Source organism: Pinus tabuliformis, chromosome 5_1 (genome assembly GCF_031772625.1).
Source record: "Pinus tabuliformis cultivar Carrire ecotype Pingquan chromosome 5_1, CPIR1, whole genome shotgun sequence".
NCBI lineage: Eukaryota > Viridiplantae > Streptophyta > Pinopsida > Pinales > Pinaceae > Pinus > Pinus tabuliformis.
Genome location: NC_142305.1, coordinates 205807006 through 205823224, shown reverse-complemented (window position 1 = coordinate 205823224; position 16219 = coordinate 205807006).

Sequence of the window (16219 nt, the reverse complement as noted above, 5' to 3'; positions counted from 1 at the left end):
GACAGTTGTGGATTCCCGTAATCTTTGTTCCTTGTCGAAATCAAAGCATCATTTTGATGCTTTGAAATCGACAACATTAGCACTTGCGACGGGGAAGCATTTCCAATATCAACCAGATTTGTGCCTGGATTTGGAAACGGGTCAGTTAACACAGCTGAGGTTTGCGAACTCTTAAAGAATCTTTTAAGCTCAGCTTTGTATGGACATTGTGAGGTCCAATGATCCTCATCACATATGTGACATCCCGTTGAGGGTGGTTTCCTATCTCCAGGAGGGTTTGAAGAAGTTTTTTCAGGAGATGACTCTCCTTGTTTCTTCTTCTTCCCTTTGTTTTGTTTCTTCTTGCTTCCTGGTTGTTTGGTTTCTTTTCCTTTATCTGCTGATACGGAATTTACTTCCGAAGCAAGAATTTCATCTTTTGCATTTTGATCTGAAATCTTACGGGCCTTCTTGGAGTTGGCCTTTGTTGATTTCGCGTTTGTCGTGCCAATCACGCCATCACCGGCATGAGAGTCATTGTTTGATTTAGGAGGAGGAGGAATTGAGAATTCCGGTCTAGGGGCATCAGGTATTTTGTCGTAGAGCGTGCCAGACTGAGTATAGACCAAGTCTAGATATTGCGCACGAGTGATAACTTGCTCTTCCGTTATGACTCCCCCCTCGCCACATCTTCTGTTATGGCAGGAAGTAACGACTTGATAAACCACTCAGCTAATAACTGATCGGGAACGTACGTTTTTACCATCCTACGATGACGTCGTCACTCATGTATATGATCAGATATGTGAGTGGTCGTTGTCTGTTTGAAGTTGGTTAAGATTTTCGTTCCCGTTTCATACCTTATCGGTAATTGAAAATGGGTTAAGAAAGTCGTGGCTAAGGTGCTGAAATTGTTGAACGAGGCTCTAGGTAATTCAATATACCATTTTTCCGCTGGACCCGTTAACGTCCTCTGAAAAAGGCGAAGCCTTATCGAATCATCGTTTAGGGTGCTTGATGAACACCATAGATGAAATGTCATCAAGTGATTCGATGGGTCTTCACCTGGATTTCCATTAAATTTAGGAATATCTGAAGGAAGTTTGTGAGGAATCGCTGGCCACCAAGGGGCGTAAGCAATTGGATCGTTTGTTAACCGATGTAAATCGGGTAACTCTAAAGTTGCCATGAATGGTAACTGTTGATTCAGATTAGGTGAAGCATACCCAGGATACGATGGAATTGCCTTAGCAGTTGGCCTTTGCATACCAGCATAATGTAATTGATGCTGGTATGACTGATACGGTTGGTGGACATGACCACCGTAAAGTGGTTGATTTTGACCGTTTTGAATGTACGGTTGTCCACTGTTCACAAAGATTTGCTGCTCAGAACCTTGGTATACTTGTTGGAATTGTGGTTGTTGATATTGCACCAGCCACGGTTGCGAAACCATGTTCTGTTGCGCTATACTAATTGTTAGACCAAGGTGTGGGGTAATTGTACCCGTTTGGACCTAGGTCGCCCCACCAGTAGGCGATTGTGGTTGAGTCACAGGGTCAACGGGTTGTTGGATTACAACCTGAGAAATCTGAGGTTGACACACAACAGGCAACGTTTGAACTTGCGACATTGTCATAATAGCTGGTGTAGTCGGGATGTTCGACATCGGTACACATTGTTGCATAGAATACACAACCCTTGGTTGTTGGGGTAGTATAGGTACCCAACCACTTGATGTAACTCTAGTATAACCTGAATACTGTTGTGAACTCCCTTATTGATATCCTCCCGGAGGGGGTAATGAAAGGGCATACTGCCCCCCATACGGTGGCAATCCGGAACTCAAGGGGATTGTCTGCCCTTGGGGACTGGATTGCCCAAATTGACCTCCAAATGGATCAATTTGGCGAGTCTCAACATAAGAGTTGCCGGATATTATTTCGGAGGAACAAACAGGAACAGACCACACTGTCGAAATAGTCCCTGGGGGGACTCCTTCTAGCGGTTGTGAGCTAGTCGGGACAGATGGTATGTCGGAAAACATTGTCGGAGTGACGGCAGAGAGTTCTGTTGTCGTTGTTTCATTCGACATAGTCCTAGATGTTGATGGTTGTTCAGACATTTTGAGTCTATCCAAAAGATTACCTAGCGATTCTACAGAACTTCCACTGGTGGTAGACTAACTTCTGATGTCGAAGGAAATAGAGTGACCCCGACTCCAAAATGTGTTGGAGTACTTGCTTGCAGATATTCTACAATTTCCTCTATCACAATCAAACCAGGTGGAAGGGGAAGACTGTCAGGTCCGTAAAATATTTCTGGTTCCGAAGAAGGGGTTGAATTAACAGCGACAGATGTTTGAGGAACAAGACTCTCTGAACCGGTTACAGATGGAACTAGTTCAGTAACACAAGTGTTTGCACTCAGACTAGGATCAATATCACTGTCCCTCTATGGCCGTTAAACTTCTTCTCTAGAGGCAGGGTTTCCAGAAATGTTTGGAGTAATCGGAATCTCAGATGTTGTTGGAACACTTGTTCTAACTTTGATAGGAGATTTCAAACCGGTTAAACGAGTTCGCTTTGTCCATACTATTTTTCGATTTCGGAGACAAAGACGGTTGACTCGTAAGCCTCCGCGAACGACGGGGTTTCAATTGACTTTCTTCCATGATTACGGATTACTCGATCAACCAAAATAAAAAAAAGGGGAAAGTGTGTTTCCGAATTAAATGAATTTTTAGATGCTTTAGACACAACCTGCTTTTTCAATTTTAAAGAGTCAAGAAAAAGCTAAAGATGACTCTAGTCTCCTTCGATGTTTTAACAAGCCCGAAGTGACAAATGCTCGGATGGAATTTTTCCGTTATAGAGTCTAAAAAAGGCCAAAAGGAACTGCTCTGGAGTTCTAGGTATAGGGTGTGCCAAACTTTTTGCAAAACCGCAGAATACTTTTTAAGGTACGGGCGGTCAATCTTCCCGAATGCTGTGTTCAGTGCATTGCGATCAATACGGCGGCCGACACGGCTTCCTAAGGATAAAGGTTTTGTGCCTATAGGGGTCTCCCAATATATACTCGAAGGTACGTGGGAGCACAATCCATACTGGCGCTATCGTCCCTTAGGAGGAATCGCCCAACCATCAGCGAGATCAACAGTCACCAGGTTTTACGACGCCGGAACACGTCTCTAGCCTAGACCTCTATGTTGTGCGTTAAGTTACAAAGCATTGTTAAGTTCATCCAATTTATTTTAGGTTGATATTTCTTAGAAGTTTGCCTTCTTGGATCACCACAAGATGTATGATACAATTCCTAAATGCAGTCTAAAGATGATAAGCAAGCTTTTATATCTTTTCAACAATGAAAATCCTAGCTACAAGGGGAAAAGAAAGACACAATCTTTTCTCAAAGAGCATAGAGCACACTGTAAATGCACTTTTCCTAAATCAAAGCATGCAAACTATCAAAATGCAAATGCACAAATGCATGTATTTGTTTTCACTTTCTTAATATTGATGCCTAAAAAGAAAGTTGTTGTACAAATTTGAATTCGATTTCAAGTGAAAACATAAACAAGTTCCTTTTTCAAAATCAAAAAGATAATTATGACACTTTATGATTTACTTGTTTCGACACTAGAAATGCATAAATTCAAACCAAACGACAAAAGTAAAATCTCAATCAACTGTGAACAGCAAACAAACTCACTCCTAAGATCAAAACGACACTTATGACAGGTCTAGATCTAAGGGCGACAGTATGACTAGTTTACTTTTGTAATGGGAAACTGCAAATGATGTAACAAATACACAGAGAAAAAATACAGTTTCTTTATATAACCGAGGCGGAATTGAGGTCAAAGAAAAGGGGTTTCAGATAGGTACACTGACTGATAACAGGCTGCAAAAACAGAGATAAAACTAAGCAAAAGAAAGCAGGGAACCACAGCTGCACAAGGCAAAGGCTGATCAGCGCACCCTCAGCACAGAGAAACTGAACTTCAGCGCAGGTATCCTTCACGGGACCTGCGTTGAAATGCAGAACCTCTTCACAGAGTCTGCGCTGAAGCAGAATCGAGAATTGTTTCTGGGTTCTGGGTCACGGTTTGCAGTTAAATCTACAGTTTTTGGCCGGATAAAAGCTATCAATTAGGTACAATTAAGAGGATGATTTAAAGGAGGACTAAGATCTATCACAAAGGGCTGTTAGATCACTTGTGGATCAGTTTGTTCAGATCATAAAAACAGGCGCAGTGAGTGGACTAGAGTGGCAGATCTCTACTTTGCATTTGAAAATGGAAAATTCATTTCGATTCGGCACTCCTGAGTTTATGAGAAGAACAACAATAGAAACACAAATAAACTAACAAGATACTCTCCCCAGCGGAGTCGCCAATTTGTTGTTGGGAAAAGTATCCAATTCGGAATGCCCCTATCCCACTCTAAGGTGTGATAGTGCCTTAGCAACAAACAAGGTAAACTAATTGAATATTCTTCTTTATGAAATGTAAATGAGGAAGAAGGATCTAACTAACCTGTGTCTTTCGCTAGTTTGTCGATCCAAATCACTCCTCTCTTCAGTAGCTCCCAACTTCCTGCTCCTTCACCGGCCCAGCTTCACCGAATTCCTGCAAGATCACAAGAGAGAGAAACTACACGAAGATACAGATATACATTCATAAAAAGCTCAAGATCAGATTAAGCTAAACATGTAAGCATAACAAAACATCATTGGTACATAGCATGTAGGAGAAACTCAAATAGTTTATTGATATGATAATAAAGTCCAAGAGGAGATACAACCAAGTGAGTTCCGATCTAGCATCTACCTCCCAGCAAAGGAATCCCTTCCTCTCCTCCAACAAACCATAAATCACCAAATGTACTAATCTCAATCTCAAACCAATAGCAATTCTCTGCAAAGTACAAAATTCCAGCCCCCTGAACCTCTGGGTGAGAGATCCATATATAGATGTAAGCAGAGAGGATGAGTCAGCTTGTGTGTTTGACTTGTGGCTTCTCTCTGTTAGTTCTTGCTTCCACTTGGAGGTTGAGAGCCTCTTACTCATCACTAGTCGAATTCATTGAGGGAAGTTTCATTGGATAAGATTCTGGAAGCTTCCAGGGACTTTCCACCTCGTTGAATGAGCTTGCCATTTGTCATTTCCTGCTCAACGCACCCTGGTAGTGCTTCCACCTGCGTTGCAGTGCACCTAGCCAGTGTAGTCTCTGCATTTCAACGCAGGCAACTAGTGGAGCCTCTGAATTGATCCTGAATTGACTATTTCTGAGTGGTTTTTGGTGGAGAACTTCTGGGAGAAGCTGTCATTGGTTGACCTTGTTCCTTTAGGAGCTGTAAAAACATCTTTAGGGACTTTGGATCCCTTGAATTATGGAAATTTCATGCTTATAGCTATAAGGCACAAAAATATCTATAACACCAACCCAAGTGAATAAAAGTGTCGTGTTCAAGAGTGATTACAAAGTATGACAAACAGACTCATTTTTCTCTCTTTCGCCCACCATTTCTGGCAAGTGCCTCTTTATTTTTGACAAGCTTGAGGAGGATAACATTTTCTTGATGATAAGCTCATCCTTCGGATGAGTCCAACTTAGTTTAAATTTGAACCCTAAGAAGGAGTGGTTCGTTCCTATTTATAATTGAACAGGTCCTTTACTGTGAAATTTTAATGAGTCCAGTATAGGAGAAACTCAGCGTTTTTCAATTTTAGAGAGTCTGAAAAAACTTAAGAAGACTCCAAGGTTGACCTTTTTCGTAAATTTGTGTCTCCCAAGCCCGAAAAAGTATAAAATAATACTTGAGAGAACTGCTTGATCTTTTACGACCAAGGATTACTTTTCGTCATTAGTGCCCTTGATCCGAAAAAGTAAAAAAGTGATTAATGACACGTCGTTTTATAACCATTATCGAATTTGAAACGACAAAAATCGGCAATCTTTTCATGTTTTTACAGTTGGAAAAGAGCTGTAAGTGGACCGTATTTTAATTCCGCTTTAATGAGTTTAAAAGGAAAACTCGGCAATCTTTTCATGTTTCAGGAGTCAGAAAAGAGCTTAAAGGTGACTCTAAATGTTTTTTCGTCGGAAACAATAGATTTCACCTGAATAATCTGTTATCCTACACAAAAACAAAAACATTACTCATACCAGTTTGAAATAGATAAAAATGTCGCAAAAATACCTTTTCAAAGTGAAACATAAACAAATTTTCAATTTATTTACTCAAAAAAATTATAAAAAGTTCCTTTGTCAATTCATTTTTACCGTTTGAGTTTGGGTGTGAAAATAGTGCTTTTGCTCAGAAAACTTCCCGTGAAGATTGCAGAAAATCCAACCGTCGGAATCGAACGTTGTCTTCTCCAGGTAATCCACATCATCCTACTCTTCATTTTTAACCGTTTCAATTTTTGTTTTAGTCATTTATTTTCATTTTTGGGAGGGTTTTTAGGCAAAAAACCCGCGTGCAGGGCCCGCAGGTTTACCACTGCTGGCCTGTGGACCCCGACTTTTTCTCCATTGGGAAAAAGCTCGGGTCTTGCACCTTCCATGTAGACAAAGTGTGGTCCCACGCACTATGTCTAACCCAGAGGGTGCAGTCCCCGTCGCAATGGTTTTTAACCCAAAAATTCTCAAAAATGAACCAATCAAAATGATTTCTAGCAATTTAATTTATCCTTATACTTGATGCAGAGAGTACATCATGCTAGATTGGTGTGAACGAGAGCATGAGGACGTGGATGCTGCCGCATGGAATCATCAGCCTTCACTTGATGCTTTGAGGGCGTGCGACTTGTACAAATTCTGGGCCATTCCTGGCATGAGGGCTCAGGTGGATTTCTTACAGTGGATGGTTGACAGAGGGAGCGTATAGGACTAGTGCTTATTCATTAGCGGCCACCCGCTCGAAATCGAGCTGGTAGACATATATTTCTTGACTGGTTTACCTAAGAGAGGCGAAGACTTGATTCTGTTTGGGGCTAGGGCAGGTGGCCAGTCTGTCGATAGCCTCAGGCTAGAGTACTGCAACAACGAGGGTAGAGACAAAGGGATAGAAATAAAGACCATATCTCGTCCTCATCTCATGGTGATTGCGTTCACTCTCACCAAACTTTGCGGGGCTACCACATTACATATTTGCACCGGATCCCAGATGCGTATGGCAGTTGATTGCTTCTGAGGCACTATCTTCAACTGGTGCAATGCTGTATTGGCCAATGTGAAACGCCAACTGACAAGGGCCAAGAACGGATGACTAAAGACCTTTGGTTATGGGGCTTTGGTTCTGAGTTTTGGCCTGGAGAGGGTTCCTATGTTGATCCCGCAGCACCTTACTGTTGGAGGTGGGCTTCCTCGAGAGCCCAAACTAATGCAATGGGTCGCAGTTATGGCCCATTACCAGGACGAGAGGACAGAGGTTGCTCAATTCAAACCTAAGTATTTCCAATGGCTGGAAAACCAGGTCTTTTCCATTCAGGACTTCCCTTACGCTGGCTAGATTTTCATGGTGACCCAGACATGGTTCTTCCACCAGGAGAGCAGTGGGATGATTCAGGTAAAATCCTTTTCAACATTTTTCCTATTTTAATTTTTTTTATTATTCTTCCATCATCTCAAAACTGATAGCAAAATTTTCAAATGTAGATGTGGGTCCACAACGGCCAGCCGCTCTCCGGCCTTACGAGAGGAAGCAATGAGTTGCACTCGCTCCAGCCCCACAGGATGAATCAGCAGAGGTTTTGGCCGCATTGGAGGGTCATCTTGAGCGTTTGATAGGAGATATTCCAGAGACCACTATAGATGACATTCCTCATCGACTTCAGCGCTATGTGATTGGGGTCCTGAGATCTTTTAGGAGGTTCCTTTGCAAGGTGGCCCGTGCAATGGTTTCTTATAGAGATCATCACCAGTGATAGGATGATCACCTACTGTGGGCACATGTGACATTTTTGTTTTTTGTACTTATCATTTTTGCCAATCATAAGGTGTTTTTAAACCTATGATTGAGGACGATGTATTTTTTGACACACTCCTATATATATATATCATTATTACCGGCTTATCTTGTAAATCATGTTATGGAATGGTTTTAAATTTAGATGTATGATTATTGCAAATGTCTATTTAACATCCGAGAAGCAATTGCATCTGCTATTGTATTTAAATATCTTGGAATATTCTGATATTCAATATAATCAAATTCACGTTCCAAGAGACGCACTCTAAAAAATAATCTTAATAACACTGAATTTCTAATGGCATACACTCTATTAAGCTGTAATACGATGAGTTCAGAATCTAGCCTCACTATCAAACTCCGAATCCCAAATGAAATAAATTCAGATAATAACTCAATCACTGCACTATACTCGGCAATGTTGTTCGTTGTTTGACCGAGGCTTACCCCATGCATAGATACTAACTCGTCAGAGGGCGAATAGATAACCCAAGCTGCGGAAGAGATGTTCTGTGTATTACGACAAGCACCATTAGCGAAACCAATGTATGTTTGGAGAGGTATCGACATCTGCAATATCAAGGGTAAAACTAAGATAAGTAGGAATAATGACGAAAAAACACTCTCTAAGCTAAGCACACTGTTTAAACTAAAACACACCAGCTAGAAAGAAAAAACTATCCTAACTAAAAATCTCCATACCCATCCTTTAAGCATAATACCTCTTCAAGTAAAGACCATTTTTGGGTTTACCCAAAGAGTCCCCGTCAAAGTCTACCAATTCATAGGCCCTTTTGGCTAGCTTTCACTTGACAACATAGGGACCATGCCACATAGGAACCAATTTTCCAGTGCCTAATTTATCATTAGCTTGATCATAAACTGAGACTAGATCTCCTTCCGAAAAATTTCGAGGGGTCACATTTCGATCATACTGAGCTTTCATGCGTTTTGCATGAGTCTCAATCGCCAATGTAGCATCGCATTGATTCTCATCTAATTGAGCCAAGTATAAAAAACGCTTTTCCTCTTCGAAAGTGTCTGGAAGTAACTTGATGGCCATTTGCAGTGAAGGGATTTCGAATTCAATGGGTAACATGGCTTTCAAACCATAGACTAGTTGGAAAGGAGTGAACCCTGTTGATGTTTTTACTGAAATTCGGTACACCCAAAGTGCTGAAAATAGCATGTTGTTCCAATTCGATCGATGAATCCAAATGATTCGTCGGATCATGATTACTAAAACTTTGTTGATGGATTCAACCAGACCATTCGCTTGTGGATAATAAGGGGTTGAACAATCGTGACGTAAACCAAGCTGGCCTGTAAGTTCGGTCATCATAACGTTTCGAAAATGGCACCCATGATCAGTGATTATCACTTGCGGGACACCAAACCTAGCAATTATATGATTGAACACGAAAATTGTAGCTGTCTTGTCGTCTGCCTCAAATGTAGGCATCACCTCAGCCCACTTGGTAAAATAATCTACCACAAGGATCATATACGCATGCCCCTCAGCCGAGTGACGGTTACATGTGATAAAATCGATACCCCATTTGGCAAAAGGACCAATGGCAATTATAGGGTGGAGAGGAGCAGGTGGAGCGCGCATCTTTCGATCAAAAATTTAGCAGCTGTGGCATTTTCGTACTACCGTAATACAATCTTTAAATAAAGACGGCTAGAAGTAGCCAGCACGCAATATCTTTTGGGCTGTGGCAAACCCAGACATATGACCGCCACATGCTCCAGAGTGACAGTCATTTAGAACCCTTTCAGCTTCCTCGTGAGTTAAGCAACGTCGAAAAACAGAGTCTGCCCCACGACGATAAAGAGTATCTCCAATAATCCTGAATTGTTGGGACTGGAATCGAATTTTTCGACGTTCTCACCGTTAAATTTCTGGCCAAAAGGATTGGGTCTAGAGATAAACGATGATATCCCCATACCACGGATCTAAAGTGCTGATTAGAAACAAGGATTTGTTCGCAATGGGCTCCTCCGCCACAGTTTCCGCGTCAGCACGCGGGAAGTCACACATTAACTCCGCAGAAACTAAAGATTTCTTAGACTTGGATTTCTCAATTTCCATGTCGAACTCCTGCAGGATAACAATCCATTTAGAGTACTTTCCCCCTAGCAATTGCTTGGTCAAAATGTAAATCATAGGGTTGCAATCTGAAATTACTATAGTTTTACGTAGTAAAATGTAGTGATGAAAACGTTGGACAGCTTGAATGGCTGCCAATGCCAATTTCTCCACATGTGAGTATTTTAGCTCAGTTGGATTTAAAGTTCGACTAAGGTAATATATCACATGTTCAGTTCCGAATTCATCTTCCTGAACTAATACCATTCCAATGGTGGAATGAGAGGCGGTGAGATACAAGAAGTAATCCTGGTTGTAGTTGGGAGGATGCAACAACGGTGCATGGGTCAACGCGTGTTTGAGTGCATCCAAAGATTTATGAGCTATCTCATCCCAATAGAATGGAATATTTTGCTTCAACAACTAGGTAAAACCCTTTGTAACTTCGGCGTAGTTAGGAATGAATCGTCGTAAAAGTTTTTCTTTCCCTTGCAAACTTTGGAGTTGGCGAAGACTTGAAGGAGGAGGCAGTTTGATGATAGCTTCGACCTTCTAGGGATCAATGCGAATGCCAGCTTTCGAAACTACAAACCCTAGCAATCGACCCGTTTCTATACAGAAGACACATTTGTGTGGGTTCAACCGAATCTGATAATGCCTACACCTCATAACGATTTCTCGTAAATGGACGAGGTGATCAGCTCGATGTAATGAATGAGCAGGTAAGTCATCGAGATAGGGTTGCACAATGTGCTTGATGTCATGAAATGCATAAGACATCGCCCTTTGAAAAGTTGCTCCGGTATTCTTAAGCCCAAAAGGTAACTTGCAATAAGCAAATCTCCCCCATGGACAAATGAAAGTCATTTTTGGTTGATCAGCAGGTAGAATATTGATTTGATTGTATCCGAAAAAACTGTCCATGAAGGAGAATATTTCACTGCCGACACAACCATCAATGATTTGATCGATATAGGGAGTTGTGTAATTGTCCTTTGGACAGGCTCGATTAATGTCCCTATAATCGATGCATATTCTTATTGTTCCCTATTTTTTGTTAACCGGAACAATATTCAATACCCAATTCATTAACGAGATCGGATAAATGAAACCTGCTTTCAATAATTTTTCAACTTCTGCTTTAATTGCAGCAACTTTTCCTGGGTGAATCTAACGCAAACATTGCTGGACGGGTTTAGCATCCAGGTAAGTCTTGATCTCATGGGCAACAATCGCAGGATCAATTCCTGGCATTTCGTCATAAGACCAAGCAAACACGTCACGGAATTCTTGAAATAGGGCCTTATATAGTTGAATTTCGTCATCTGTACACGAGGAACCTATATGAATGTTCTCAACAATTCTAGGCTTAACCGAAATGTCAATAGGAATAGTTCGAGAGATGTTTCCCAAATTTAACTCTGAATTGGGATGTTTCATTGGATTCTAAGGTTCCTTGACATATTCAGTTGTAAAAAATGATGAGAAATCATTTTCAAAACAATCATCCTGAGGTAAAAATGAAGATCTGTGATGGAGATCTTCCCATAGCAAATCATCTACACATAGGATTTCACGAATTTGCTCATCAGAGTGAACAAGTTCAGAAAATGTGATTAAATTTGAGCTTGATGTGAAAAGTGACTCCTCACGGACCACATTCATGAAGTCATTTTCGGTTGAAGATGGGTCGGAAAACGACTGCACGCTTCATAAGCAATTTCATATGGACTCAAAGGCATGGTGTTACCAAATGAGTCTATCTCAGATTCAGAAGGAATGATCCAAGGATCATCATAAACAATGGTGTCTGATGTAATCATATGAATAGTTGCAAATCAAGACGATGCGTTGATTGGAGGAAAAGAAAAAGTTCCCAGTAAACCGGCATCTTTAACTAGTCCTACTCCAACATCCTTATATGGGATAGTCGTTTTACCAACATGTTGAATACTCTCAGAAGAGGCTGGGTGAGATGAAAAGTAAGCTAGCTGGTCTATTGTTACGATCTTTCTATTATGTGGAAACTTTGTTACTTGAAAGACCGATGAAACGACCACTGTCATAACATAAGACCAAATTCGACCCAAGATAAGGTTGTAATCTAGAGGGGCATCAACCACCTCCACATCTAGACTAACGGTTTTTCCTTCAACCCCTATAGGAAAATCATGTAGAATTCCAAAAGGATGAAACCCACAGTCGTCAAAGGCCTTTAGAATCATCCGGGATTGATTTAGCAAAGGAGAACCAAGCGATCTCCAACGCTGTATCGACATAATACACGTTGAGGCTTCCTCATCAATTACAGTCCGATGAATAGGCTTGTTTTTTACTATCACTGGAATCTGGAAAGCCATTTGATGAGGCAAATGCGGTGTACTATTTTCTAGATTGAAAATCACTAGGTTCGAGTCCTGAACATCAATAGCTCCTATAGCTGACAAAAGTAATTTACGTTGTGCTCGACATGATTGCAGCACTTCCAAAGCCAACATTGTTGAGGGTGAAACAGCTAAATCCTCAACAATGTTACAATTCTGAGCCACTCTCGCATGTGGATTGAACGCTGACTTTCAAAGTATACCCTTGGCGGGCGGTTTGATTACCAAGTCTGCATTAGGTTTCTCGATCTGTAGTGGATCAGAACCGAGAGCTGAGGTTGATGGATTAGAATGAGAAGATTCTGCTTCTTTACCATCAACAGGACTTTTACTACCATAATCTTGCGATCGAGTCGCAATCCTAACATGGGACATCATTAGTATGGGTTCTTCATTAGCACTCGAGGATGAACCTATCATCTTACTGTCTTGAGCCGGAAAAGGATCCTTCAAAACAGCAGGAGATTGAGAACCCTTGACAATCTTCGCAACCTCTGCATGATGAGCGCAGTCTCTTGTAAAATGTTCATCGTCACAAATGAGACAAGGATAACGAGTTTTGTGCTTTTCATCATTGGATTCCGCCTTTTCAGGTTTCTCCTTTGAAATTTTGTCCATTTTATTCTTCTTCTTTCCTTTCCTCTTTCCAATGGATTTTGATTTGGCTGTAGATGACTCTACAATGTGAATATTGGCGGAAATCTCTGCAGAAGAATCTCCTGTTGGGGAATCAGGCAAGGTTATAATAGGAGAAGAATTCTTGGAAGATTTCTTCTTACTTTTAGTGTTAACCGTACCAATCATACCATCAGCGGCATCAGATCTCGAAGGAGCTGCAACGATTTGATTTTGCTTGGGAAGATCAGGGATTTTCTCGTGTAACATACCTGACTGAGTATAGACCAAGTCAAGGTACTTTGCTTGAGCAATTACTTTCTCCTCAGTAACAACTTCGGCTTTAGCAACATCTTCAGTGATATTTGGCAACAAAGACTTTAAAAACCACTCAGCCAAGATCTGATCCGGAATAAATACCTTCACTAAACGCCGTCAATGCCTCCACTCATGAATATGATCTGAAATGTAAGTGGATGTCGATTTTTTTAGTGAATTTAACAATTCCGTGCCATTGTCATATTGGACCGGCAACTGAAAATGAGTTAAAAACGAGGTAGCTAACTGACTAAAATTATAAAAAGTGCCTCGTGGTAACTAAATGTACCACTTGGCCGCGAGACCAATTAGAGTGCACTGGAAAAGTCTAAGACGGATTGAATCATATGAAATGGAGTTAGACGCACACCAGAGGTGGTAAGTCATCACATGGTTCGACGGGTCCTCTCCTGATTTACCTTCGAACTTGGAAATGTCACTGGGCAACTTATTCAGCATTGGCAGCCAAAACGGAAGATAATTAATAGGATCGTTTGTAAGGCGTGACAAGTCAGGTAAGTCAAAAGTTGCAATAAATGGTAACTGCCAATTAAGATCCGTAAAACTCTAGGTCATGAGACCAGCCCCAAGAGGAGGATATCTAGGATAACTAGAAATAGGAATTGCGTTCGGGATATTGTATCCTCCCGGAAAACCAGGATTAACCGGACCGTACTGGGGTTGTTGAGGTTGTTGATAAGTGTACCCAAGATACGGTTGATAATGATAGACTAGCTACTGCACAGCAGGACCGAATTGGTACTGTCCCTGGTACGGTTGATAAGTAAACTGTGGTTGACTTGTGACAACCGTACTTGAACCAGGTTGTCCTACAGGCATCTGAATCGAAGTTTGAATCGTAGATCCAGACAGTGGTAAAGATGTCTGAGGAGTAGATACAGGAACAGTAGAAACCAGAGCTGTCGATACTCCAGAAGTAGGTGGGGTAGATTGAACAGATGTTGCGGCAGTTGTCACAGTCGTTTAAGGCGGAGTACGAGGTGTACTAGGCCCAGGCTGAGAAACTACGGAAGGTACAGAAGTTTGAATGTTAGACTGGACTGGTTGCTGGGGTGAACCAGAAACTAAGGGTTGCCCAGTTTGAGATGACAACTGTACATTCGGTTGCAACACCTGTTGGGTTTGCGATGGATCCCACACTATATTCATTCCGGGGTACTGACTCATAACAGGTTGAGAATACTGAGGACCATAACCAAGTTGAGGGTAGGATTGAATATTGAAAGGTACATTTCCCGCTCCTTGAACATACGTTTGACCGGAAGGTGGTTGGAAACCTTGGTTCGAGTACTGACCTTGGGGTTGATACCCTTGACGCACGTACTGATACTGGGGTTGACCTTGAGGAACGTACTGTCCCGTAGGTATGTACTGTCCTTGAGGTTGCCCCCCAGATGCAAATTGTGTACCTTGAGGTTTCCCCCCAGGCGTTAATTGAGGCTGCCCCCCAGGCGGTAACTGGCCACCTTGAGGTTGAGGATTGGGAATAGAACCTGACATCATAAGAATGTCTTATATGCTCAATGGCTTAGTACCATTGCTTCCAGTTAATAACCCTTCCTCAATGGGTTGAGGAGATGCCCCTGAAAAAGTACCAGAAAGGGATTGATACCCGGAGGGAACAGAAGGACCATCGTACAAAAAGGATTCAGGCAATTGAGTAAACATGGATGACTGTCCTGACATATTTACGGAGTATAATAACCTCTAGGAGTTGGGTGATAAGGAGCGCGAGGTGGTGAAAAACTTAACCCTGAGTTTTCTAAAAAATTAGTCAAAGAAATATACCAAGAACTGCTCCTAGGTGGACTGTAAAAAATTGATTCACGCTCCCTTAGCTCAATAACAGGTTGATTTTCAGGGATAGGGATGCCTACTTCTTCTTCTGGAGCAAGTTCTTCAATAGCAATAAGTCTAGAAGGAAGACCTTGGGTGATTACTCTTTCTACCCTAGGTGAACCAGGACCACTAGAAGTTGGAGAAACAAACCCCGATGTCAAAGTAGCAGCAAATTCACTTTCAGGCTCAGATCTTTCAGGTTCCTCACCTATATCACTAGTAGATGAAAAGCTACCAGTAACTTCGGAAACAAACACTGACTGTGGATTATAATCTACCACTAACGGTTGAAAATCAGGATGTACTATCAAAGAAGATTCTCCTTCTTCAGGTGACCCAACTCTACTGTCTCTAGGAGTTACGAGGACTTTCAAGCCTTCAAGCTGGCTCAGTACTTCCGCAGGAGGTTGGCCCCGAAGTCTATGGGACTTCCCCAGTAACTCAGCCACGTTTACAAACTCAGGAGACTAGCCCCAAAGTCTACGGGACTGCCTTGGTAATTCAGCCACAGTTAAAGACTTTTAACTACTTCACACGTAAAAAAAGTAAAATCTCAACGAAAAACACCTAAAGTCTCTAAAGTACCAAACAAATTTGAATCACACACCTAAAGAATCTAGGAGATCAAACACACATAAACAGTAACTTTCCGTACTAAAAACACTGGTTGGTGATGAAATCCAACGTTGCAGAGTTCAATGTAGAAATGGCGGTTGGAACAGTTACCCCGACAACCTGCTTAATGAATAGACTGGCACAAGTTCCTCCACTTAACCGTCTCGAGTGAAGAGAACTCCCTAGAAAATCCAAGTGAGTCTAGCCGACATCTGCTCCAGGTACAGTGGGATCTTCCCACCACTATCACCTTACGAAGAGTCCTAAAGAATATGGCCACTAAGGTTACCAACTGAGTCAAATATACCTGGGGGAACAGTCTATGATCCGATACACACGCAAGGGCAGAGTAGCAAGCTCAATCCCCTTGAAGGCTCCT